This window comes from Girardinichthys multiradiatus, chromosome 15 (assembly GCF_021462225.1).
Source record: "Girardinichthys multiradiatus isolate DD_20200921_A chromosome 15, DD_fGirMul_XY1, whole genome shotgun sequence".
NCBI classification, from domain to species: domain Eukaryota; kingdom Metazoa; phylum Chordata; class Actinopteri; order Cyprinodontiformes; family Goodeidae; genus Girardinichthys; species Girardinichthys multiradiatus.
Genome location: NC_061808.1, coordinates 29943573 through 29968709, shown reverse-complemented (window position 1 = coordinate 29968709; position 25137 = coordinate 29943573). Strand labels below are relative to the sequence as shown.

The 25137-nt window shown below is 39.6% G+C and overlaps 1 long non-coding RNA gene across 2 annotated transcripts; it reads left to right on the top strand.

Annotated features, from left to right (window-relative positions):
* Positions 1–3229: 3229 nt before the first annotated feature.
* Positions 3230–23752, top strand: LOC124881567. 2 transcript variants are annotated; one of them, XR_007041690.1, is made up of 6 exons: positions 3231–6371; positions 6444–6520; positions 6595–6856; positions 10587–10754; positions 22537–22870; positions 22953–23752. It is a non-coding gene; the product is annotated as an uncharacterized LOC124881567 (long non-coding RNA). The 2 variants fall into 2 exon arrangements; XR_007041689.1 differs by having other exon boundaries at positions 3230–6371; positions 6444–6856.
* The last annotated feature ends 1385 nt before the right edge of the window (positions 23753–25137 follow it).

The window sequence follows — 25137 nt, the reverse complement described above, 5'->3', positions numbered from 1 at the left end:
GCCACCGTGCACAGGCGTGTGCAGTAAATGGGCTACAGGTGCCGCATTCCCCAGGTCAAGCCACTTTTGAACCAGAAACAGCGGCAGAAGCGCCTGACCTGGGCTACAGAGAAGCAGCACTGGACTGTTGCTCAGTGGTCTAAAGTACTTTTTTCGGATGAAAGCAAATTCTGCATGTCATTCGGAAATCAAGGTGCCAGAGTCTAGAGGAAGACTGGGGAGAAGGAAATGCCAAAATGCCAGAAGTCCAGTGTCAAGTACCCACAGTCAGTGATGGTCTGGGGTGCCGTGTCAGCTGCTGGTGTTGGTCCACTGTGTTTTATCAAGGGCAGGGTCAATGCAGCTAGCTATCAGGAGATTTTGGAGCACTTCATGCTTCCATCTGCTGAAAAGTTTTATGGAGATGAAGATTTCATTTTTCAGCACGACCTGGCACCTGCTCACAGTGCCAAAACCACTGGTAAATGGTTTACTGACCATGGTATCACTGTGCTCAATTGGCCTGCCAACTCTCCTGACCTGAACCCCATAGAGAATCTGTGGGATATTGTGAAGAGAACGTTGAGAGACTCAAGACCCAACACTCTGGATGAGCTAAAGGCTGCTATCGAAGCATCCTGGGCCTCCATAAGACCTCAGCAGTGCCACAGGCTGATTGCCTGCATGCCACGCCGCATTGAAGCGGTCATTTCTGCAAAAGGATTCCCGACCAAGTATTGAGTGCATAACTGTACATGATTATTTGAAGGTTGGCATTTTTTGTATTAAAAACACTTTTCTTTTATTGGTCGGATGAAATATGCTAATTTTGTGAGATAGGAATTTTGGGTTTTCATGAGCTGTATGCCAAAATCATCTGTATTAAGACAATAAAAGACCTGAAATATTTCAGTTAGTGTGCAATGAATCTAAAATATATGAATGTTAAATTTTCATCATGACATTATGAAAAATAATGAACTTTATCACAATATACTAATATTTTGAGAAGGACCTGTATTTATATTCCAAATATACAATAATGCTGCAACTGATCTTTCAGTATGGTATGGCAGCACCCATATAAGTAATACTAATTATCTGTTTCCATAAATAAAAATGATTGAAGCTGATTGTTAAGCGATAAAGTTTTTTTCTGCTGCATCCACCTAACAATCTATAGGTTGACACATTTTTCTTCTCATTATAAAAAAAAATATTTTTTTCTGTGTTTCTACAGAAGTTGCACTGAAGAAAACTTCTTCTCTAATAGGTGATTTCTCCATTCAGTATACAATGCAGTGTTGGGTGCCTTGGACAATCTTTTATCATAGGAGAGGTGATGTCTCCTGAGACAGGAATACAGAGGAATAATTGGCTTGGACATACCAAAGCTTTCTCTTCATCTGGTTTCCTTGATTTAAAGGACCAGTACCTTCACCAGCCAAGAATTTTTGAAAATATACAACCAAACTTTGTTGAAGGGTGAACTGGGTGGGAGCTTTATTGGAGAAAAGGTTTTTGCATGCACAACCAGCTTTCTATGAGCAAGATGAAGATAAGCACAACTGCTTAAAATAACTTCAAACATGCAGCATATGGCTGCTTCTGGCTCCCAGTTACTGATGATAAAAAAGTCATTGGTGGCTAAACTAGATGTGAACCCAACTTTGTCAATAATTAAAGCACCACCTGCCAAGGAAACTGAGCAAATTCCTGAGTAGCTGACCAGATTAAGGCTCAGCGTTTTCTCCTAAAACTCATGGAGCATGGCAACACCTCCATATGCCGGGCCAGCGGGTCACAGGAGTTGCCGATCCAGGTGGGACGGTGCAGCTGTGACCTTGAGAAAGACCCGCCGTCTGGTAGGGCCTGTGATTCATGAAGGCAGGGATGAATAGCAAGGGCAGCAGGCCCACAGCTTCCTGGAGGTGACAGGGAAGATATTCTTCCACTTTACTTTCATGTTGGAGAGATGCTCCGTGTTTGCAAGGGGTCAGTCCAGAGAGATTTATTATTCTCTGGTGGTGGACTATAAGAAAACAGAAAAGTCATGCATTCTTAGGAGAAAAAAAATACTAAATATTTTAGTTCATCTACATTTTTGCAGTATTCTAATTGTAGTACTTACCTACACATTGACCTTCTCAACCTTTAATTTTCTTTAAGGGGCATATCTAAGCAAGGTCCAAGGTCTAAACACTTTCTAACGGTATGTATTTATTACAAAGGCAGTGACTTGCTCATTGAAGGTCAAGTTATCTCAACATGAGTTATGAACAACCTTGATAAGACAAAATTAAGTGCACAGATTTAAAAACTTTCAAGGCTTGAAAGGAGCTTGAAGAGTCTAAAGACCTTAGAACTCACTTCAGTCTGACCTGTAGAAGGACCATGGATGAGAGATGAAATACCTTCACTTCAAACGTACAGGAAGTCGCCATAAATCATTGGTAAACTTAATCTTTGAGGTGGTGATGGCTTTCATAAAAGAAAAAAGGCAATAAAGAACTGATGACTGGAATACCTTAGCAATGTTTCTTTGCAAACCCTCATAAGGTAAAAGGAAAACTATACAACAATGTTGAGAGATCTAATCCACTGTCATTAGCTATTACAATTACATAAAAATAAAAACCTAGAATTGTTAGCACAAAATAACAGAATTACTGTAATAAAGAATCACCACTAATACAAGATTATATTTGGGCTGATTGGCTCAACATATCTTGTTAAATATAATTTTTTAAATTCCTAATAGGAATAACTCAGGACAAGCCCACATTTATTCACACTTTAAAATTCTTAACAAAAAATCTAAAAGAAATTCCATCAGATAAAATTGTTCCTCAGCATTTTGAAGGAGGTTAGCCCTGCTTTGAAGCTAAGGTTTAAACCTCAGACATTTAGGGTGGTGTGCTCCCTACTGTTGAAGTGAGAGCGAACGCATTGGTGAGATAAAAGGGGCTGAAGATATTCGAATCTTAATCTTAGAGTGGCTTGTGAAGGAACAATTCAATTTCCACCTCAATTCACAACCAACAGCTCAGGTCAGACCCATAACATTCGGATCCACTATACTGTGGTTTAAAAACTATTATCATAATAGGTAAAACAAATTATACAGTTGCTTATAAGAGGCCAGGGTTTGCAATGTTGCCTCACTGGAAAAGGGTCACTGGTTTGAATCCCTGCTTGTGTGTTTTGAGTCATATTGGAGTTAGCATGCTAATTATTTTCTTTGGGTACTTGGATTGCCTCCCCCACATATCCATGTGAGAACATGCTTTTCAGAGTCGCTACAATGATAATTGTAGGAGTGTCTGTTGCGTGGTCGTGCTTGTTTCTCTCTTTGCTCTGTGATGGACCAGTGACTGGTTAATAGATTTCAGGTCACTGTGACCCTGAACAGAATTAAAATGAGTAAGGGAGCGAGTTGCTCTGAACTCTGTTTCTGGCTGCTAAATAGATTGAATTATTGTGTGCTTCCTTTTTTCCCATTTCTCTAAAATAAGCAGGGAACGGCATTTCAATCTGAAAAGACTCACAAAGAGAAGGATGGCAAGTAGAAAAGTTTTAATGGTGAGAAATTACATGGTTATTTCTTTGGCGCTCGGACCTGGGAGGAAGACATGAATGCTGAGAATGACATGAGCTAAGACGATCATTTGTAAGGCTTAGATTTAAATAAGTCTTCCCCCCAAAAATATGGCCGAGGCCGGGACGAGGCCTAATAGAGTACTAGAGGGGCATCAATCAAGAAAGTGGAATGAAATAACAAAGAAAAAGAGAAGCGAAAGCCGCAAGGAAGATTAAAAGCAGAGAAAATAAGTTTGTAAATAGGCTATGAAGCAAGGAAAATAATAAAGAAGCAAAGCAGATGGAAGATATGCCGTGAGGGGCAATGCGAGGTGATAGATATGCCGTTTTGGCAATGTGAGGTGATAGATATGCCGAGAGGGGCAATGCGAGTTGATAGATATGCCGAGAGGGGCAATGCGAGTTGATAGATATGCCGAGAGGAGCAATGCAAGTTGATAGATATGCCGAGAGTGGCAATGCGAGGTGATAGATATGCCGAGATGGGCAATGCGAGGTGATGGATATGCCGTTTTGGCAATGCGAGGTGATAGATATGCCGTTTTGGCAATGCGAGGTGATGGGTATGCCATTTTGGCAATGCGAGGTGATAGATATGCCGTTTTGGCAATGCAAGCGATGCAATGCTTGATGAAAGCTGAGAGAGCAGAGTAAGGTGATAGATATGCCAATATAGGCAATGCGTGATTAGAGGTATATCCGCTGAGGATTTGAATAAAGATATCAAGTTATGAACGGATCAGCTAGTAAAGAACAGATAGAATGGGTAATGAAGGAATAAAAAGATGAAGGATGAAGAAAAATGAGATGAAGAAATATGGAAAACTATGGAGTGCTGAAAATGCCATTAAAGAAATGCAGATGAAGATAAGAAATAAGGTTAAAATAAAGATCTATGAGTCGGGGTTGAGTAATTAGAGAACGACAAAGTAAATGCAGGATAATGAGTAAAGTACTGCACAAAGCATGAGAAGACAAGGAATAATCAGCCTCCAATTAAGGAAGGACGAAACAAATAGAAGTACTTTTCGAAGAACATAGGTGAGCTAGAGTGAGGGAGAAAATTAGACAAGACTGGCAGGTGGTGAGGGGAAGAGACTTGTAAAATAATAGCATGACGATTGAACAAAGACAATGATGGATAAAGGCCAACCACCACCAGGAATTGTTGGGAGCTCTTACTTGAGAGCTGAGAAAACATTGAGCAGATAGAACGGAGTGGAAATCCGGGCGAACATAGGAAGAGAAGGATGAAGAAGACCAACAACCCAATTGCTGGAGAGCGGCTGAGGGAGAGACATTGGGTCACTGCAGTAGTGGCTGCTCCTATTCTGAAAGAATGGCGTGAAAACTGGATGGAGAGACCTTCTTTTAGACCGGGAAGCTACAGACTGTAAAACTCAAGATGAGTCAGCCGAGCGAACGGCGACGCTGGAAGAGAAGGAGATACTGTTCCAGTTAGAAAGGAGACTGGAGCGGAAAGCCCGGCAATTTGTGACCGTGTAGAAGTTCTGTAAAAAGGAAGAGAAGAGCAAAGCACTCTGATGGCCGACCAAGCTGCTGGAATCAGAAGGTGGCTTGCAGTATAAATGTCAGTGGAAAGAACAGCGTAGTCTAAGCAGGCTCTTGATTGAGCGAGGGTGGATGCAGCTAAGGCTGAGAAGGACTTGAGATACTGATGAAAAACGAGCAGCCAAATAAGAAATAGGACAACAATGAGGGACGGAAAGTATTGAATTATCTATGCTCGAGTGAAACTATGCAGCTGGCAACTGAATGCCTAGAGACGGCTGAGCGCCAAAAGAGGATCCTAAGAAATGTTAGGGAGAATCTTTAATAATATTAAGCATAGATGATTTTGTCCATACATCCCATAAAAATAAGAATAAGGTTTTGACATGAATGACCTGTGGCTGGGGCACTGTTTTTTTTTTTAAAGGGAGTAGCCAGTAACTGTTTAATTAAAATGCAGCACCACACTTAAAAATAAATAAATTAAAAATAAGACTAAAATGGTGCAAATTAATTTAAATTAAAAATGGACACCAGCTACTACACAACCTATCAGACAGACACCGTAATGGTGGCACGTAATCTACTGATAAACACTAGGGCAGTGCACATCTATTGCTTTGGAGTGCCAGATAAAACCACGTGTGACCTTCTTGCAGGGCTCTTTGTCAATCTTTCACATACGGCGATGATCCGAGATAGGAGCCTCAGCGCTGATCTCTGTAATCATTCCTCTGCTTAATTTAGAATAAAAGAGCAGAAAGTTAGAAGCTGTTTGAGAATCGTCCTTTAAGAGCCAGTGTTAGAGAGTGTGATCGGTTCTGGGGACCAAGGACTGGAGGAACTCGGAGAGGTCTGACCGGCAGCAGGGTGCGGCAGTTCGGACAGAAAGCCGGGGACGAGATGATTTAAACGAAGCAGAACGTAATCAGAGGAAGCAATGCATTTAGACAGCCATGGGAGATGGTAAAATGAAAGAACCAGATAATAAGCTGCCTCGGAAGGATTTAGAGCTGAGCCTGAAGGAGATGGTAAAATACATGAGAGTAAATGATCAACCTGAATGAAAAGAGGGGTGGGAAACACCGCACGCTTGAAGAGCACATTAATAAAAAAGATATATAGAGAGAGTGGAGAGATACATCTTGTCTAGAGACAAGCTAGGCTGGGCGCTAGGAAGGGCAACTGGTGGTGGGAGGGGGGTGCGAGGAGCAGGCAGCTACGATGGAGCGGGAAGAGGAAATACTGATGTGGCAGAGATGGCGGCGAACTCACAGCAGGTGAGTAAGGGATGACGTAGAGTGCTGGGGGGGAATCCATGAACGAGATGAATGAAGCATGTAATTTTGTAGGATGATCGGTTTGAGGGATGAAGATGGAAGGAGAACTGCTGGAGAAACCAGGCCGGATGACGCAGCGGCGGGAGCCGGTAAGGAGGCAGGGCTACCTCGGCGACGCTTAGCAGGAGAAGTGTAGTTCTTGATGCGCTTTCCGCTTGCCCAGAGCTGAGACAAGGAAGAAATGAGCCATGAAGCGAGGCAAGCGCTCCTACGAGCGGTAGGGGAGGAAGGAGAGTCTGTTACGAAGTGTGAGGAGATGTCGGAGTCGTAGATGAGCTCAGCTGACAAGCGAAGATGAACACGGTAGAAGCTCCTTTAAAAGCAAGGCGTCGGAAGGTGATTGGATGGAGAATCAGACGGACAGGATGCTGATTGGAAGGCCGGGAGACGCACCGCAGAGTCACTGGAAGGTGGAGGTGATGACGGTGAGTCTTTCATTCTGAATTTTTGTCAAAACTCCATAACAACCAGTGACACGGCAGGTCCTTTCTGACTTGTGAATTATTTTATTTGGTTGTTTTGTAGACACTATAATCTCAGCCACTTTGTCACCTAACAAATGAAAGTTGGATTTTAAGAGGTTTTAGGATGTCAACGTTTTCCTAAATACCAAAGTTCTCCCTTTCGGGCCTGTGTTTTTTCTGCTGAGCAAAAACTATTTTATCCAACTGGTTTTTACTTTTTTTCCAGCATTGAAATACAGGGAAAAAGACATTTTTGCTCATTAATTTTTCTATTTGTTTTTTACATTGCAATGGACACTGTGACTAAATGAGCATAAAATTTCATGAAAACTTTAGTAACATAGGCTATATTTTCCACATGGATTTAATCCATCCATCCATTGTCTTTTGCCATTTATCATTGGAACATAGATTTCATGTAAAAACTAATAACGCTTCACCTCAAGATTTTAGCCAGGATGTCTGCTTATTTGTCCATCTGTGTACGGGTCTGAATATATATATATATATATATATATATATATATATTAACTTGCATGATTGTGGGAATTTTAAAAGCAAACCTTCCCTTTTGCATTCAGTAATGTATAATGAAACGTCCAAATGCATTTCCATGCTTTTTATTGAGGCAAACTAAACATGAATCTAGTGATTGAAAAGGTGCACAGCAGGACCCAAGTGCAGTGAGGATGCAGGCGGGAGAAAATAAACTGTTTTACTTAAAAAAAGGAAATTCAAAAACTCAAATTTAGTGGGAATCCAAAATTATACATAACAATAGCAACATAGGAAAACAGGCTGGTGGGATTAACAAGATGAGTTGACCAACTCATATATTTAAGATGAAGAGTTGATCACTGAACAAGGAGCAGGTGGTTGATTGGAAACAGTGCAGCTGTGTGGACAGGCAAACAACTGAAGGTGATCTTAAGAAATGGGAGACATGGCTGATAGAACACACAGGGAAAAAGGGAACATAATACAAATACCAAAATAAAGCAAAACACAAAACCAAAGTCCCAAACATCATGACAGCATCAGCTAGCTGGGTATTTTCATGTAATCTCTCATTTTCAATGAGCAGCTTTGAAGAAGTTTGAAGTTTGGGTGTGGCACAAACCACAGGTGTATTTTATATTTGTCACAAAAGATGTGTTATTCTTATGACTTCTTACATCTGCTGGCCTCTACCTTATCATCATAATTTGACATGTGATCAACCATAGTCTTTATTTCTCAACTTAGCATCTATCTCATTCCTGTACTCCTCTGCCTCATTTCCTGAATCCAAGCAGTCAAGATCAAATAACCCTCTATTTACAAGCAGTACAAGGAAGTCTGAGACTTTATACTCATAAAAACCATTATGAAAAAAATTAAATAATTGTGAAATCATTATTTAGCTATAAAATGCTTACTTTTTTTTGCATGGTAACACTGAATAATTAAGCATTGGCTAATATATCCCAACTCCTGATGTCAACTGAATGGACATTTAACTTTGAAAAAAATCCAACTAAGTGATTGAAAATATTTCCAAAATAACTTCAAATACTATCAGTGGAAATACTTAAAATTATCCTGAGGGCCATTTTATTAGGCTACCATGAATGTGCATTTAATAATAAGTAACCAATCAGTAACAAGTATCATTCTAGTCCCACATTTTGTATTGGTTTAGACCCAAACATATGTCGTGTCCATGCCAGTGAAAGGGTTCTAAATGGTTTTTAAAGCATTCACACTTGTGTGAGTTGCAATGATGGGCTTTTTTTATTCCAAAATGTCTAGATTTCCTCTGCCTTGTGGGCAGGTTCATGCATCACACTTTTGCTACTTTACCCCTAACCTGCTGTTGTTTTCATAATATCAGTGGAAAGCATACAATTGGAATGTAAGAGCAAAATCAAGTATGAGATATCAAGTTTCTTTGAATCATGAACTCCTGGTTCAATGTTACATTCTTTGCGCCGCAGTCATGAAAACCATTTTTTCAGAGAAAGTAATGCCTGTTGTGCTGTGGTACTGTCGACCCAAATACAAGGCTTTGAGGAGCAAAACATTTTCTCTTTTCTGTTGGAAAGAATGCTGAGGTTTTTATTTTTGTCTGGCAAACATCTGCAGCTGATGTAACACTGGGAAGTGGCTTTTGATGTGCATTTATTTATGGTCCAAGCACCAATAAGCTCCAAGTTCATTTCTGCCAAGAGTTTAACATAAAAACTAGTAAAGTCAGTTGACTTGGTTCATTTGTTTGAAGCTACAGATAAGATATAAACACCACTTATTATTTCTTAGACGTCATCAGATTTTACTTATTCTTCCTCCACTATAACTATTACATGATAATTTATTGTTAGTTGGATTTTTTGGCATTGCTGATATTAATCAGTTCTTTAATAGAATATTGACTCAAAAGAAATATGATGAAATCTAATATTAACTGAGTTACTTATTAAAACAAATGCAGTACAGACAATTTATTACTTCTCATTACTTTTTCAGTTTCACATTGCAATCAAAAATGTCTTGGTTAATTATGATGATGTTCTTTAGAACCTGCAAAACATAACTGAGATTAACCTGTAATACTAGCATTGGAGGGGTGCCTTGATTTGATAAATGTTTTCTCATAAACACACAACTAAAGATCATAAAAAAACGAGGTTGCCAAGTAAAGGTGTTTTCTGTTTCAATGTTTTGTGGTCCTCCTTAAAGCTTTTAGTCTTAGGCTTGTGCACACAGAAACTTAAGAGAGAATTCAAAAACAGTGACATCCACTCAACTGTCTTGCATACGCTATCTGCTAAAGCCCAGAAGTTCAGCAGATGGGACAAATTTTCAGGGTTTCAACACATTTTCCATTTCAAAATTGAAGACATTTCCAGATTTAATTTGCAAAAACTTTCCAGTCATTTCCCAAAATGTTTTACATTCTGTGTAAATCATGAAATAACACGATGCTGAGTTTGACTTAGGCCAGTAAAATCTAATGTAATTTAAAATCTATAAAATACAGATATGTCAAATCTGGACTGAATTTTCCTTTGCTTTTTAACATCCAATTTTGTTCGTATAAGTTCTACAATTTTGAGTTCTGGTGCTCAACCCGATTCAGTTTTAAAACTATAGAGAGATCTAGAGTAAATTTGAATCTAATAAGGTCTAGATGCCAAAAAACCCCCACAAAAACATCAGATCTGTTACTCAGCAGCTATAAAACTAAGGCTGTGGGATCTATTACATTTGCACAATTTTAGTCTTATTTTTCTTTCTAAATTCTTCCTTTTCCAAGCTTTACTCATTTATATATTCTGGGTGCATACTTTAGCACAAATTTAATGAAAAATCTATCTCAGAATCATGTTTTAATGGATTCATATGGCCTATAAAGAATTAATAGGTTTGACAAGGAAAAATAGTTGAGATTTGTTTTTTATTTCAAAGTTAAAGGATGAAAACTAAACAATATATTAACTTTATTCTTTAGAAAATTATATCTTTTTTTCATTGATTTCCATCAAGTGATACTAAAGCTTGTAAAAGAAAGTGGCATGATGCAGAGGGTCCTCCTTTATCTGAGTTTCTGGCGGTTTCTAGTGTGTTTTCGCTTTTCTTTTACTAATAATTTTGGTGGTTTACATTTGAAGTTGATCTGCTATATTTTTTTTTTGCTCTTTGTTTGATGAAGCTTGTAAAGACCCTCTCAGTCACGGCTCTATTGTGTACTACCGGGAAAAGCTGATGTCGCTGAGTGACATACATAGCTCCACTCGGGAGACCGCACATCCTCGAGGAGACAAGGAGAATTACACGGGGAGGCAGAGCTGCAACTGAGTGTCGTCAGAATAAAACAAAGGTATGAACCCACTGTACCTTGTGTCATCATGGGAAACTTAACATTGCTTCCTAAATAGACAAGGTAGCAGCACTTACGAAACTACAGTGGGTGTACCAGCAGGCCAGCGTCATGTGTTTCACAGAGACATAGTTCAATAACAACACATTTGGCTCTGTTATTGCACCGGACGGCTTGCAGTACGTGAGAGCGGACAGGAGAGCTATGGATAGTGGTAGGAAGGATCAGCGTTGCACTAAAGACGTTGAGCTTTTAGCATTCAGCCGAACTACCTTTCCCAGGAGATTTCACACATGATTGTGTTAACTGTTTAAATCGCCCCATTGACAAATTCTGCAGCAACCTGAGAACTCCTAAATACAGTTGTGTAACATTTGCAGAGATTGCCACCTAAGCCCTCCCCCTCCCAGGAGACTTCAATCATGCCTCTTAAAAGCTAGGTTTACAGGTCCTTCTCAAAATATTAGCATATTGTGATAAAGTTCATTATTTTCCATAATGTCAGGATGAAAATTTAACATTCATATATTTTAGATTCATTGCACACTAACTGAAATATTTCAGGTCTTTTATTGTCTTAATACGGATGATTTTGGCATACAGCTCATGAAAACCCAAAATTCCTATCTCACAAAATTAGCATATCATTAAAAGGGTCTCTAAACGAGCTATGAACCTAATCATCTGAATCAATGAGTTAACTCTAAACACCTGCAAAAGATTCCTGAGGCATTTAAAACTCCCAGCCTGGTTCATCACTCAAAACCCCAATCATGGGTAAGACTGCCGACCTGACTGCTGTCCAGAAGGCCACTATTGACACCCTCAAGCAAGAGGGTAAGACAAAGAAAGAAATTTCTGAACGAATAGGCTGTTCCCAGAGTGCTGTATCAAGGCACCTCAGTGGGAAGTCTGTGGGAAGGAAAAGGTGTGGCAGAAAACGCTCCACAACGAGAAGAGGTGACCGGACCCTGAGGGAGATTGTGGAGAAGGGCCGATTCCAGACCTTGGGGGACCTGCGGAAGCAGTGGACTGAGTCTGGAATAGAAACATCCAGAGCCACCGTGCACAGGTGTGTGCAGGAAATGGGCTACAGGTGCCGCATTCCGCAGGTCAAGCCACTTTTGAACCAGAAACAGCGGCAGAAGCGCCTGACCTGGGCTACAGAGAAGCAGCACTGGACTGTTGCTCAGTGGTCCAAAGTACTTTTTTCGGATGAAAGCAAATTCTGCATGTCATTCGGAAATCAAGGTGCCAGAGTCTGGAGGAAGACTGGGGAGAAGGAAATGCCAAAATGCCAGAAGTCCAGTGTCAAGTACCCACAGTCAGTGATGGTCTGGGGTGCCGTGTCAGCTGCTGGTGTTGGTCCACTGTGTTTTATCAAGGGCAGGGTCAATGCAGCTAGCTATCAGGAGATTTTGGAGCACTTCATGCTTCCATCTGCTGAAAAGCTTTATGGAGATGAAGATTTCATTTTTCAGCACGACCTGGCACCTGCTCACAGTGCCAAAACCACTGGTAAATGGTTTACTGACCATGGTATCACTGTGCTCAATTGGCCTGCCAACTCTCCTGACCTGAACCCCATAGAGAATCTGTGGGATATTGTGAAGAGAACGTTGAGAGACTCAAGATCCAACACTCTGGATGAGCTAAAGGCCGCTATCGAAGCATCCTGGGCCTCCATAAGACCTCAGCAGTGCCACAGGCTGATTGCCTCCATGCCACGCCGCATTGAAACAGTCATTTCTGCAAAAGGATTCCCGACCAAGTATTGAGTGCATAACTGTACATGATTATTTGAAGGTTGATGTTTTTTATATTAAAAACACTTTTCTTTTATTGGTCGGATGAAATATGCTAATTTTGTGAGATAGGAATTTTGGGTTTTCATGAGCTGTATGCCAAAATCATCCGTATTAAGACAATAAAAGACCTGAAATATTTCAGTTAGTGTGCAATGAATCTAAAATATATGAATGTTAAATTTTCATCATGACATTAGGGAAAATAATGAACTTCATCACAATATGCTAATATTTTGAGAAGGACCTGTATACTTGACGCAGTGAACAAGGTGTGAGTGCACGCATGTGCCAACAGTGACACAATCGCAAACATTTCATGCACAAATGAATCACTTTTTCATGAACAGGAAGAAAAGAGTAACATAACAGAGAAACAACAAACAAAAAAAGGTAAGAGAAATGCAAGATACAAAGTTAGATTGTATGCATTAACAAGCTTTTCTGTTGCTAAGAGTCAGAAATTGTATGTGGGTACAGTTTTAGATCCTTTACAAAGAGGTCAGAAAGCAGTGTCCTCTTCATTGCTTTACTTGTATGAATCTGAAACTTTGCAAGACACAGAATCACATTGATATGAAATGTTTTCGATAGTGCATCCATTTTTTGCTGTTACGTGAAGCGATTCTTCTTTTGCTGCATATTCACTGGTTATCTTGCATACTGCCCCCTGTGTTTTCGGAGAATACTGCAGCAATGTCAGCAAGAAGTATCAACGCCTTCAGCGATTGTTCAGGCTCGCGCACCATCAGCCGAGCCCTGCGTGACACCCCAAAGCGTGACTATAGCTGAGCCTTTATTCTGCTCTCTCCAAACTTTCACACTGTATGTGAAATGCCACACCAGAGACAATAAAACACTGGATTTATTTAAACATCAAGGATGCGTACAGCTTCATCCACTCCCCCTTCTGGGCTGCTCTGATCACAACCTGGTCTACCTTCACTTGGACTACAAACCCATGCATTCAAAGATCAAAAGCAATGAATGGTTAAAAATATGTCAGATTAAAAAATTCTTACATGTTGTACAAAGTCCGGTTTCTGGAGCAGATCATGCCGGTGTGAACCCATCACAGACCCTGAGACTGACCAGAGAACTGGACGGTTACAACTGCCAAACTCCACACAGTTTTTCTAGACGCTGGAATGGTTTGATTGCAGTGTGAATGTTTGCAAGGCCAGCGTACCAAATGCAGGAAGAGAGGATGAGATAAGAGCAGCACATTTAAGTAAAAGAAGTAGAGGAACAACAAAGAGTGCAAATCTGAAGACAAAGGACTTTTAAAATGTCTTGTAGGGCTATGTGGAGTAGTGAAGAGGTGCAGGCGCACAACTACATTTGAACAATAAAGAAACAATAAAAACCCTGATAAGACAAACCTTCTTCTTCTTCCCTTTTTTCTTCTGAATCAGCACAATACTGCCCCCAAAATAATCTGTTGCAACTGTATGACTGTGTTTTATCCAGTTTCAAAAATCTCCACACCAGTTGGCGCAAAAAAACCGCGCCAACTGGCTTTTACCAATTCCGGACAAAACCGGACTAACAGTGTGACTGCACCCTGAGAACGCAAAGCTATTTGGTCTGGCTGTAATTTCCGTAGATACATGTAAATATGTGTAGGCTTTTGCCTAAAAACATCCATAATCCCTCTTTACCTATGGGTATCAGAACAGACAGTTGTAATTTACTTAGTAAGGCTGTTGTAGAAGCAGATCTGTCTTTGTGTATAGTTCCAGAATTAAAATGACCCTGAGGTGTGTACATCTGCACCCCTTTTTAAATATTTTGGGGAAAAATGTGTATTGTATGAAAGAAAAATAACCTATACACAACCTTTTGAAGACGATGATGTCTCCATTATGTGCATGCTTCACACCCTCTTTGTTGGTTTTCAGTGTATTTTAGTGTCAGCATTGCAGCACTACATGCAGGTTTGGCATAGTTACAATGTGAGTTTTCGAGTTGCACGTGTGCCAAACTAATACATCAGAGTTTTAAAGCTGAACACATACACGTGTATGTGCAGAACTAATTGCACAGAGCTATGGTCCATTGAACAACTTTATAAAGTAAATTTAAAATATGAAACAATTCCTAAACATTGACCACTATCAGGGGGGTATTGTTAATTTATCCAGGCATTGGCTATTCCTGATTATCCTTTATGAAGCCAAATATCCGGTCAGTTCTATAATTAACGTAATAAAGCAAATAAAAAATCTTTGTTCACTACTGAATCAAGTGAAATAAATAAAAATCAGTTTTCTTTTTGATTGAAATGTACTGAAAACGTCTGGAGCTTTTTAGAACCAACCAATAGAGGGATTATTTTGAAAAAAACATTTTAAGCATGACTGTTTGGTAACAACATTATTTTTCGAATGCTTCAGCAGCAACGAATAAGTGCTGCAGTTTCAGACACTAATAGCTTCAGGAGAAAGAACTGATCTCTTGTTGATTGTTTGCTTTTTGGAAACATTCATTGAGCACCCCACTTATTTCTATACACTCATACCTACAATACCTGCTCTTCTTTTACAGTTCAAAACATCTCGTTCTAAACTAGGAGCTCATTAGAGCATCACACATTCACTTGGACATGGAACATGGAAAAGTGAGACATTATAAACTGATTTTCTCTATCCTCCAGCCATAAAAGCTTTTTGCATTTGCATCGAATTTGATGATTGTTGGGTGTGAATGTTTTCAACAGAGTTTTCAACTGAGTAGACATGTTAGGAAGCTGTTAGCAACTGTCACTGTCCCACCTTCTCATGCTTTAAGCAGCGAAACAAAAAACCAGCCGCCGCTCATGTGGGGTCCCAGGAGAAAGCGCCATGAAAAGAGATCACTTTTGAGAGGTGGTGACAGTTCACATTGTAAAAGTGGAGAGGACTCTGCATGTGACAGGAAGCAGCAGCCCCTTTGTCTCGCTGCTGGGGGAAGCATGGCGCAAAGCTGTTTAAGGGTTGTGGCGGACAGGAATGGTTCTTGTGAGTCTACAGTCCGGCATGCATGATGCATGTTAATGATTTGGAACACAGACAGCAGAGCAGGGGCTCAAACTGCCAATTAAGCATATGCTGCAGACGTCGCTGGTGTTCACGCATCTGATAGCTTGCAAAACTTGGCCCGGAGTTCAAAATCTCTCCATGGGATGTGGAGGCACTCAACTGGTGAGTCATTAGCCACAGACATCCATGGAGAAATATAAGCAGCTGCTGATTGGATCTCACTCATTCTGCACCATCATCTGTTGGTGCCCTTCTTCATTGCTGAGGTCACCACTTTCTTTTGTCACTTGTGTGTTTAGTTGAATGCACCTTAATGATGGCATCTGCTTTAGCTTCTCAGGTATTTTGTGAAGAACTGAACAGCTTAGGAATGACTGCCCCATTAAATTGGTAAAAGTAATTTTTATTGGGTCGCGGGGGAGCTGGTGCCTATCTCCAGCAGTCTATGGACGAGAGGCAGGGTACACCTTGGACAGGTCGCCAGTCCATCGCAGGGCAGCACACAAACAACCATGCACACACTCATTCATACACCTAAGGGCAATTTAGAGTGACCAATTAACCTAACAGGCATGTCTTTGGACTGTGGGACCGACTATGGAATAAGCGGTAGAAAATGACTGACTGACTGACTGAATTTTTATTGGTGTGTAGGTCCAGTTTTTTCACAGTATCCTTAAACTGTGGTTCTAAAATGCTTTAGAACAAGTTGCACTTACGTTGATACTACGTGTTCTAGGCACTACTATCTTGACCAGATATTTTAAACCAAAAGGTTTGGATTTTTTTCGTGGTTTTGCTTTGTTATTACAAGGAACCCTTTAAATTGTTTAAGACTGCATGGTTAGTTGAAGGATGTGTTGTAATTATGAATCTGAGAATATTATTTAATATTTAATATTAATATAATATTTTATTAAATAATATTTCGGTCTGTTAAGGGTTGTCCTGTGAATACCAGCCCAGTAAGGCGATGGTATTAGGACAAAATAGAAAGGTGTGAGACGAGCTCTGACATTATTGAACAGCATAAACTCTACACATATATGGAATGAATTCACACAATTTCTTAAAATACAAGAATTTATTAACAAAAATAAGTCAACTCAAAGTCAAACATATTTCAATCAACAAACTCTTTACTATGCTAAAACAATCCAACTAAACTACCAAGCAGAATTAAAGAATAGGGAAGACTAATGGGCTATGTACAATATAAACAAGTTGATTAAAGATGATTGAAAATCATGACCAAAAAGAGTGATGCAACATTACCATGCAATGTTTATGTTTGAGAACCAAGGATTATCTTGAAGAATCTGGAAATGAAGTTAAGTTAGTCTTGGAACTAACTTAGGCAATAATCAGCAACATCTAGACAACCCTTCACAATGCAAGATCAGATAAAATATTATTTTAATAAAATAATGTTTTAAATAATGATCTGCTGAATAAAACCAACCTTCTGGATAACTAATTCTCAATGGTGTCTAATTAACTGCCTTTATTTATTGAAATAATATTTGAAGAAATATTATTAAGGGAATATTTTGGAAAAGAGACAAATCTTTCTGGAGAAATGGGGCTTAATGGTGTTTACTTAGTTATCAAATCTAGTAAATGATGTTTAGGAACTATTATTCACTAGCTTGAAAACCAACAACCTTTCTGTTAAATACTCTTTAGTAGCGAGCACATGTTCTGTACCGGTTAGCCGTTAAGCTAACAAAGAAGCTGATAGCTTAGCACCAGAATCAACACATACCTTTAAAATACCAGGGTTAATAAAAGGGTTAAAATGCATAAGCGCGGACGGCGCGTTATGAGCAATGTTCTGTTTAAAACCACCCTTTAAATAAAGTTTATCTTAACTTTAAAACTTACAAAGAACACAAACCGGCGTGTGCTGTAGCTAGCCTACTAGCACTAAGATAGCCGGGTTTCACAAAAACAAACTTCATAGAATGAAAACTTTCAGATTATTTCATCCTAACTGTTAATCTCTATATTATTCTGCCCAAACACTTAACCTCATGAATTGTGGTGAGAAATGTTGTCCAAGGGGCGAAGCTTGAAGAAACATCCACAGTCAACAAGCGGTTAGCTTTCAGCTAACCTCTGCGTTCGCTCTGTGAACAAAAGGGTTAGCTCCGGAGAGCTGGCGGCTCGTCCTGTCCGCTGCGGTCTCTGCCATCTTCCTTCAGGCTGGGAGACTACGTCTTTGCCGGGGCTTCTCTCGAACACCGTTTGCGTCTGCGGGGCCTCGGAGAGACAGTCAGCAATGCTTGTACCTTAATTATCCCCGTTCATGAATGAAAATACCGGATACACAGACAGTATTTCATTCTACTTAACTTTGCATATGATTGATGATCGTATGGCTTCCTTGGATCGCGCTTTGTTCCCCTCCTATCCCGATGGTCACCGGTGTGGAAGAGAAAGACTTGTGGAAAGGTGGCGGTCTTATGCGGGCAGTGGCATCATGGGAAGTCCATGGCGGTAGGTCACAACAGATGCAAGTTTTTCACTAAGAAGTACTAATTTCGCCGGTTTGCAGTTCAGAACATGAAAGGTCCCCAGAAGTCAGATTTCCAAGTGGGAAAGTCAAGAAGTTTTGAAATCCAGGATGGCTGTTTTTTTTTTGCAGAGCATGAGACTCACCTGAGTGTTTTCAGGATGAAAAAAACATCCATAGCAATGTAGGGGAGGGGAGGTTTATTATAATGGTTACAGTGTGTTAGGCTCCAGAACAGAGCAAAGGGGAGCTAGAGGACAACAAAGAAAAAAACAAAAGCTTGCAAGTGTAAGAAGACCGTCCCAACTGTGAAGTAAGAATGTGGCATCATTAAGTTGTGTGGGTGTTTTGCTTCATGAGGGACCGGTGCTCTTCACAAAACTGTTACCATTGTATATAAATAATGCAGCAACAGATTAAGACGTCAGCCAGGATGTTAAACCTTGGGCACAAATGGCTCTTCTAAAAGGACAATGACCCTAATCATACTGCCAGATTACTTACAAAATGGCTTAAGGAGAACAGATTAAATTTTTTGTAGCTATCTGTACCATGCCCTGATCTCAATCGCTTAAAAAAAAAAAGTGAAAAGGTTTAAAAAAGATGTGTGTGAGCAATCCGGCCTACAAAATGTGCCACAAAAGTTCTGTCTAGAGGAGTGGGCCAAATTTACAGCAACTATTATAAAAGGTCCCGAGAGGATACACGAAAGGTTTGACCTGAGTCCTTTTATTGACAAGTCAAATCTGACAAATACTATAGAAATAGGTACAAACTATGCAAACGTCAGAGAGAAAACAGGTTGTCTTTTTTATGCAATGTATGTAAATGTTTGGTTTCAACTGCATATCTCAACACCTCACAATGGTGCAAAATACATGATAGATACTGACAGTGATAAATTATATGTACCTAAGAAAACTTAAATTACCTCATCAGGAGGTAAACAGATGTATAAATTTCACCAACCATTACTATTAAGAAAAGCAATAAAACATGTTTTAGAATTTTGAAGATTGTAGGAATTAAAATACATTTAATAATTTTTCACAAACAAAGAATCTATGCTGAAGGAAAATTAAATTTTCTCCAGGGATGTTTGTTCATTTGATGTTTTTATGGCCCTGTTGGAGGCAATACTGGCCCTTCTGTGGTCTTTAATTGGCCTCTGGGAAATCTGGTGACCCTGAGTCACACAGTATTTGTGTAGCCCATAGACTGCTGGAGCTTCCCCGCGACCCTCTATGGAATAAGCGGTAGAAAATGACTGACTGACTGTTTAAGGACTGATTAAATCTTTCAGGGACCTGTTTCAGCCTGCATGGATACATCTCTATTCATTAAATAGAGCATATAGCCTGTGATTAGGAGGTGTGCAAAAGTTTCAGACGCTAAAAGTAAACTGAAAGTGCTTTTGCGGAATACAATTTGAATGTAACTGGACCAGTGAGTCTGACTGGTGACAGCAATATTTGGTGACTGAGATTGTAATCAAATGAGTTACCACTCATCTGAAGAAATGTATCTTACTGAATCATGTTGACAGAGACAAACAAGCAGTAATTCCATTCTCTCACTTTGCTTTGGGTGTTTGTAATTCAGAGACCTCATATTGTGCCATTGATGAAAGTCTCTTCTCTCTCTGATATGCAAGAAGCAAAATCAACAGTGACAATTCAATTTTCCACGTTCAACGACTGTTCATCCACGGCCAAGCCGAAACCGTACACATCAACCGATCCACACCCGAGGAACGTTGGTGCCAAAAGTAGTTTGCACAGCATCTCTTTGACCTTGGAATGATTGCCTGTGAGGCACTTTAATTTAATCAGCTTCCCCAAGCTTGAAGCTGTGCTCATTGTTAAAGAGAGAGGGACCAGTGAAAACCACACATGTACACACAAACACACACAGACGAAGGTGGACTCCTCCTCTTTGAGGCAAGGTTAGCAAAAGACCAAGGCTCTGGGGACCTGGTCTTCACGTTCACACAAAGGCCAACAGACACAAGAGTTTGCCAGGCATCTCCATCAAACGGCCCCGTCTTTAATTATGCCATCAATCAGGGAGGAGATGATGGGCAGGTACTCAATTAATGGCCATTGGAATGCAGCGCTGGGTCTTTGGGCGCTGTGCCATCCCCGTCATCTTAGACAGGCTGCAGGACATACACATCAGTGCACTCAAAGAATGCGCTGAACAAGGAGTGCCGTGGACAAACACATGCAACCACTGTATGTGATCCAATCCGTGGTGAGGGCACATTTTTGCTGCACAGCTGCTCCTTTTAACGTCTTCTGAGAGAAGCTGTGAAGTCATGCAGAGTTCTTTTACTTATATATCATCAAAATTCTAATTTTCTTCTAGGCTGAAATTTGCAGAGAGAGTAATTTTAAGAGAGATAGATTGACGGATGGATGGATGGATGGATGGATGGAGCTTTTACAGTATGTAATTGGCAATAATGTCTGGAAATGTAAAGATTTTTCTGAACTCTCTTGTTTTTCTTTTTTCATACTCAGAAAACACTTGCAGACTCTGTAGGAACCTTGTTCCTGTCTTGGAAATAATTACACCTTTTTGGCTGGTTTGAAGTGTTAATAGTTCCTCTTTGTGGTCCTCACAGTTTTCCATGAATGTGGTTAGTCTTGTTTGACTGTTTTTACAGGCAGTTAGTGTGCAGGGCTGAAATACTGTCATACTTTTATAGCTTTTGAAGCTGGCCTAATAGGGTTGCTGTAAAATGTATTCAAAGTCATTTCATTAGGTAGGTAATCACTACTTTCTCTAACTTCGTTTTGGCAGTGGGACAGTAGAGTGATTAGCCTGATTAGGTGCTACTTTTAAAGAGTAAAATTTAAATGTGCAGAGTGAAGCTTTTGACCCCACTGGTGGTGATATGACTCAACACTAAAAGAAATGTGCAATTTCTTTCTTTTCTCTACTGATGACAATGGCCACAATCTGTGAGCACAACCGGATGGATGATTGAGTGTCGAGAGTAATTTCTAACACAGTTATTTGCTGGTAGCAGATAAACACATGGGCAACATGTTGTTTACCAAATGTTTAGAGAATTACTCTGAATCCAGGGTTTGTACAGCCCAGTATCCCCTCTATCTGGAAGCAGGTTACTACAACGCTGTTTACACTCAATTTGCATAACTCGCACCCAGCTGTGGAGGAAGAGAATTGGTTGGGGAGAAAAACGTTTCATCACAGATTTCAGATTTTAGGAGAATGTTTTACAATGACGGGATTATCTCTTAGGCTTTCTTCACACCTGCAATTAACACACCGGATAATATTTGAACAGCTCTGAATGTGTAAATTCAAATCAGTCATTCGAATATGCGTTCACATGCATTTCCAGTTGTCACTTATCCTACAATCTACAGCGCCTCACATGAGTATTCAAACCGACCGAACTTCTTGCTAGTTCATGATGTTACAACTATAAAATCCCATGTTTTGTATTGCTGTGATACACCAACACAAAGATGGGCATAATTGTAAAATGGAAGAAAAACCACCCAGGGCTTTCAACATTCTTTAATAATAATATGAAAAGTGTGATGTGCATTTGTATTCAGACCCTAATTATTTTTGGAACTACCTTGTGCTGCAGTGAAAGCTTTAGGTGTTTGGGGTTTTGCCTTTTTTTCTTTAATAAACAGTCATTAGTCAGGGATGGATGGTTAGCATCTGCGTACATCAGTTTCAATATCTGGTCTTAGATTCTCATTTGGACATAAGTCTGGACTCTGACTTGGCCATTCAAACAAATGGATACGCTTTGATCTAAACCAGGGTTCACCTACATAACAGAAATGTATAATTCATTTTGAGGTCTTTGCAGAACTTGACAATTTAAACTGGATTGTGGGGGGGCACCCCGACGGCTCTTTGGGGTCATTGTCCTTCTCCGCTCCCCTGTCCTTGCTGAGGATGAACATCCTTAAACCATGGTACTGCCATCACCGTGTTTAATTGTGAGTTTGGTGCTTTTAGAATGTTAGTTTTTAAGTTCACATAGCATTTTTCATGTAGATGAAAACGTAAAATTTTGGTCTCATCTGACCACAAAAGATTCTTTCACATTTACTGTGACCCCTTGTAATAAGATAAAAATACAACTATTTACGTTTTATTCTTTACATTGTTTTTTTCTGATTCATGTTTTCATTGCCCACCCGTAGGTGATGTTTTAGGTTTGCAGTTGTGCCAAACTCTTTCCATTTTTAGATTGGACTGTTCTCCGTGAGATTTTCACATCTTGAGATGTTGCTTAAACTTTCTCCGCAACTTTCTCCCTGTCCTGTCTGCTGTGTTCCTCCATCTTCATGATGCTGTTTGTTCACTAATTTTCTGTAACACACGTCTGAGGCCTTCAGAGACCAGCTATTCTATTATTGATCTTATCTTTACCTCCTTGCTTTCAGGATCCTGTCCCAACAGCCAGCGTCCGGTTCTTACCTCGGTGGTTGGTGCTCCTTTGGTTTGAGGACTTCCTAGAAGACCCTTCCTCAGGCTGCTGCTCTTAGTCTCCTTACTGCTCCTCAACTCTCATACCGTCTAGCTACACTGTTGCTCAGCAACCCATTGCTCAGCTGCCTGTCCACCCTCAGCCTGCTGTGGTGCTCCCATCAGTCTCACGCAGGAGAAACACAAAACAGATGCTCAGCCAGCACAAACCTCTTAGATGCTCCAAACCTGACAACCTCAGACTCAGAGAGTTACTCACCTTCCCTGGATTTCCACCTTCATCCACAAACAGTAAGCAACACCTCCAATCCTCCATCATTTTTCACATTCAACAATAACTTGCGTTCTATTAATACTCACCTTCTCCTTTCAGTGTTCGTCCTGATCCGGTGCAGAAATCCTGAAGATCTCCACTTGTATTTGTTAATAAACTATTCTGTTGAACATGTGTGTGTAATTGTTGTCTGCATCAGAGCTGTAAAATAATACAGCAATGACAGGGGCATTGATACATGTTCTTTCAGATGTTTAGAAAAGACAATGTATCATTCTGCTTTCACTCTACAATCAAGCATTAATTTGTATTCTTATGTCATATAATAGGAATCAAATGCATTGAAATGTGTGGTTGTTTTGAGTTGTATAAATTTGCTTTAGCAAGGCAGTGAATCAGTTACCTTAATTTATATCCACTTCAACTAGAAAGTAATCTTTAAGACATTTCATATTAGCTAAAGCCACATTGATGACACTTATTTTATACATATTTGCTGAGTTATATATGTGATCTAAAAGTATGTAAACAAAGTGCCACCAAGTTATGGATTTCTATAGAAATTTTGTATCTGACCAGTCTGTGTGGGAACATTCATGTTTTTCATTATAAACCCTTTAAATTTGATTGTCAGGCTCTAATATTCCACTAACCTATGTAAACTGTTAAAGCTGTTTTCTGTGTATGCTACATAGTTAAAGGAGTTGCCTAAAGCTGTGTAAAATCCAGTGAAGAAAACAGTCAAACTGTAATTTGTGAAACTGTCACAAGTGGCATTTTTATCAAGTTAAAAAGCCTGTATTTTGAGGTTTGAACGGTGTTGGTGTTCCAAACTTTTCTGTCAAACAGGAGACATGTTGAATGTACCTCCTATTAAACCTCATACTTTTAAAACTTTAGTCCGAGTCTTCTTGCATTCACTTGCTGTTTACTTGTGCTTCTTTAATCCTTTTTATTTTCTGTGCCAAAAACAACACTGTATAGTTTGAAAGAGTTAAAAAGTATTTTGTTTTGTTGGTTTTCTGGCTTTCCAGTTGTTGCGTGTTGTTGTGTTTTTTATTATTCGCAACCTGGCTGGAGACTTTGTATAGGCATATAGCTTGTTCTCTTTTAACTTTCCTGTCCAAAAACATAGACATAAGGCTAATAGGTGACTCTAAACTGTTCCTATGTGTAAGTGACAATCCGTTCCAGTGAAACCTCAATCTTATGTACACTATATTGCCAAAAGTATTGGGTCGAACTACCACATCAATGCATTCTGGTGCTGCAATTACTTCCCAATCACAGGCCCATCTCAAATCTCCCATTTATCAGTAAGGTTAATGAAAAAGCTGTGTTTCAACAGTTAAATACTTGCTTCCCAATGACCAGCTACTTTGACATCTTCCAGTCAGGTTTCCTTGCTCACCACAGAACAGAGTGCCCTTGTCAAGGTGTTTAATGACATTAGCATAAATGCAGACTGTGGAAAAACCACAGTGATGGTATTATTGGACCTTGGTGCAGCATTTGACATTGTTGATCATGGTATATGTGACAGCCCATTGTAAAACCAGGAACAAGTCTACTCAGGGTCATTTTGAGTTATTTACAGATCCTGTGGAGTCTGAGATGTCCAACCATGTCAAAGTTGTGGAAATCAACAAAGAATTGAAGAAGATATGACCATTTGAATTTTGGCACTCTCCAAAGTTCTTTAAAGAGAAAACAGGCTTCAAAGTTGTGTTTTTGGAGGTAACAAAAGTTGTTCATTTGAATAACTTTGTATAGCTTGCCGCAACATCTCCCCCAACAATATTTAACAACAGAAGCTCCAATGACTCTATTGTAATTGAACTCACAGCTCTATTTTTCTATGTAAAAATAATTTACAGCAGTGCATTACAATATTTGTGTGCATTTAGCAAACATATTTTAACTGTCCAAACAATTACAAGACCAAATTTAACGGTAACACAAACACAAGAAAAACTAAGTAAATAACTTACATTTAACATTTATAAAATTGAGAAATGTTGTGTTTAAGTTTATTTTTTATTTTTTATTACTTCATGTTATTTGACTGCAGCTTGGTCTAAAATAAACATGTTGATACATTGTTATTCCTGCATTTTTTTATTGTTCTTTTGTTTTTCAAATAAAGTGTTTTATGGGCCATTTTAAAATATAAAGAAATCCAATCAGTGTTCTAGGTTGCAGCAATCAATCACTCAATAGGTGGGACAATAAGACAGCAGTTTGGGGGTTGGTGATCAATGTGTGTGTCTGATCAGAATGCAGG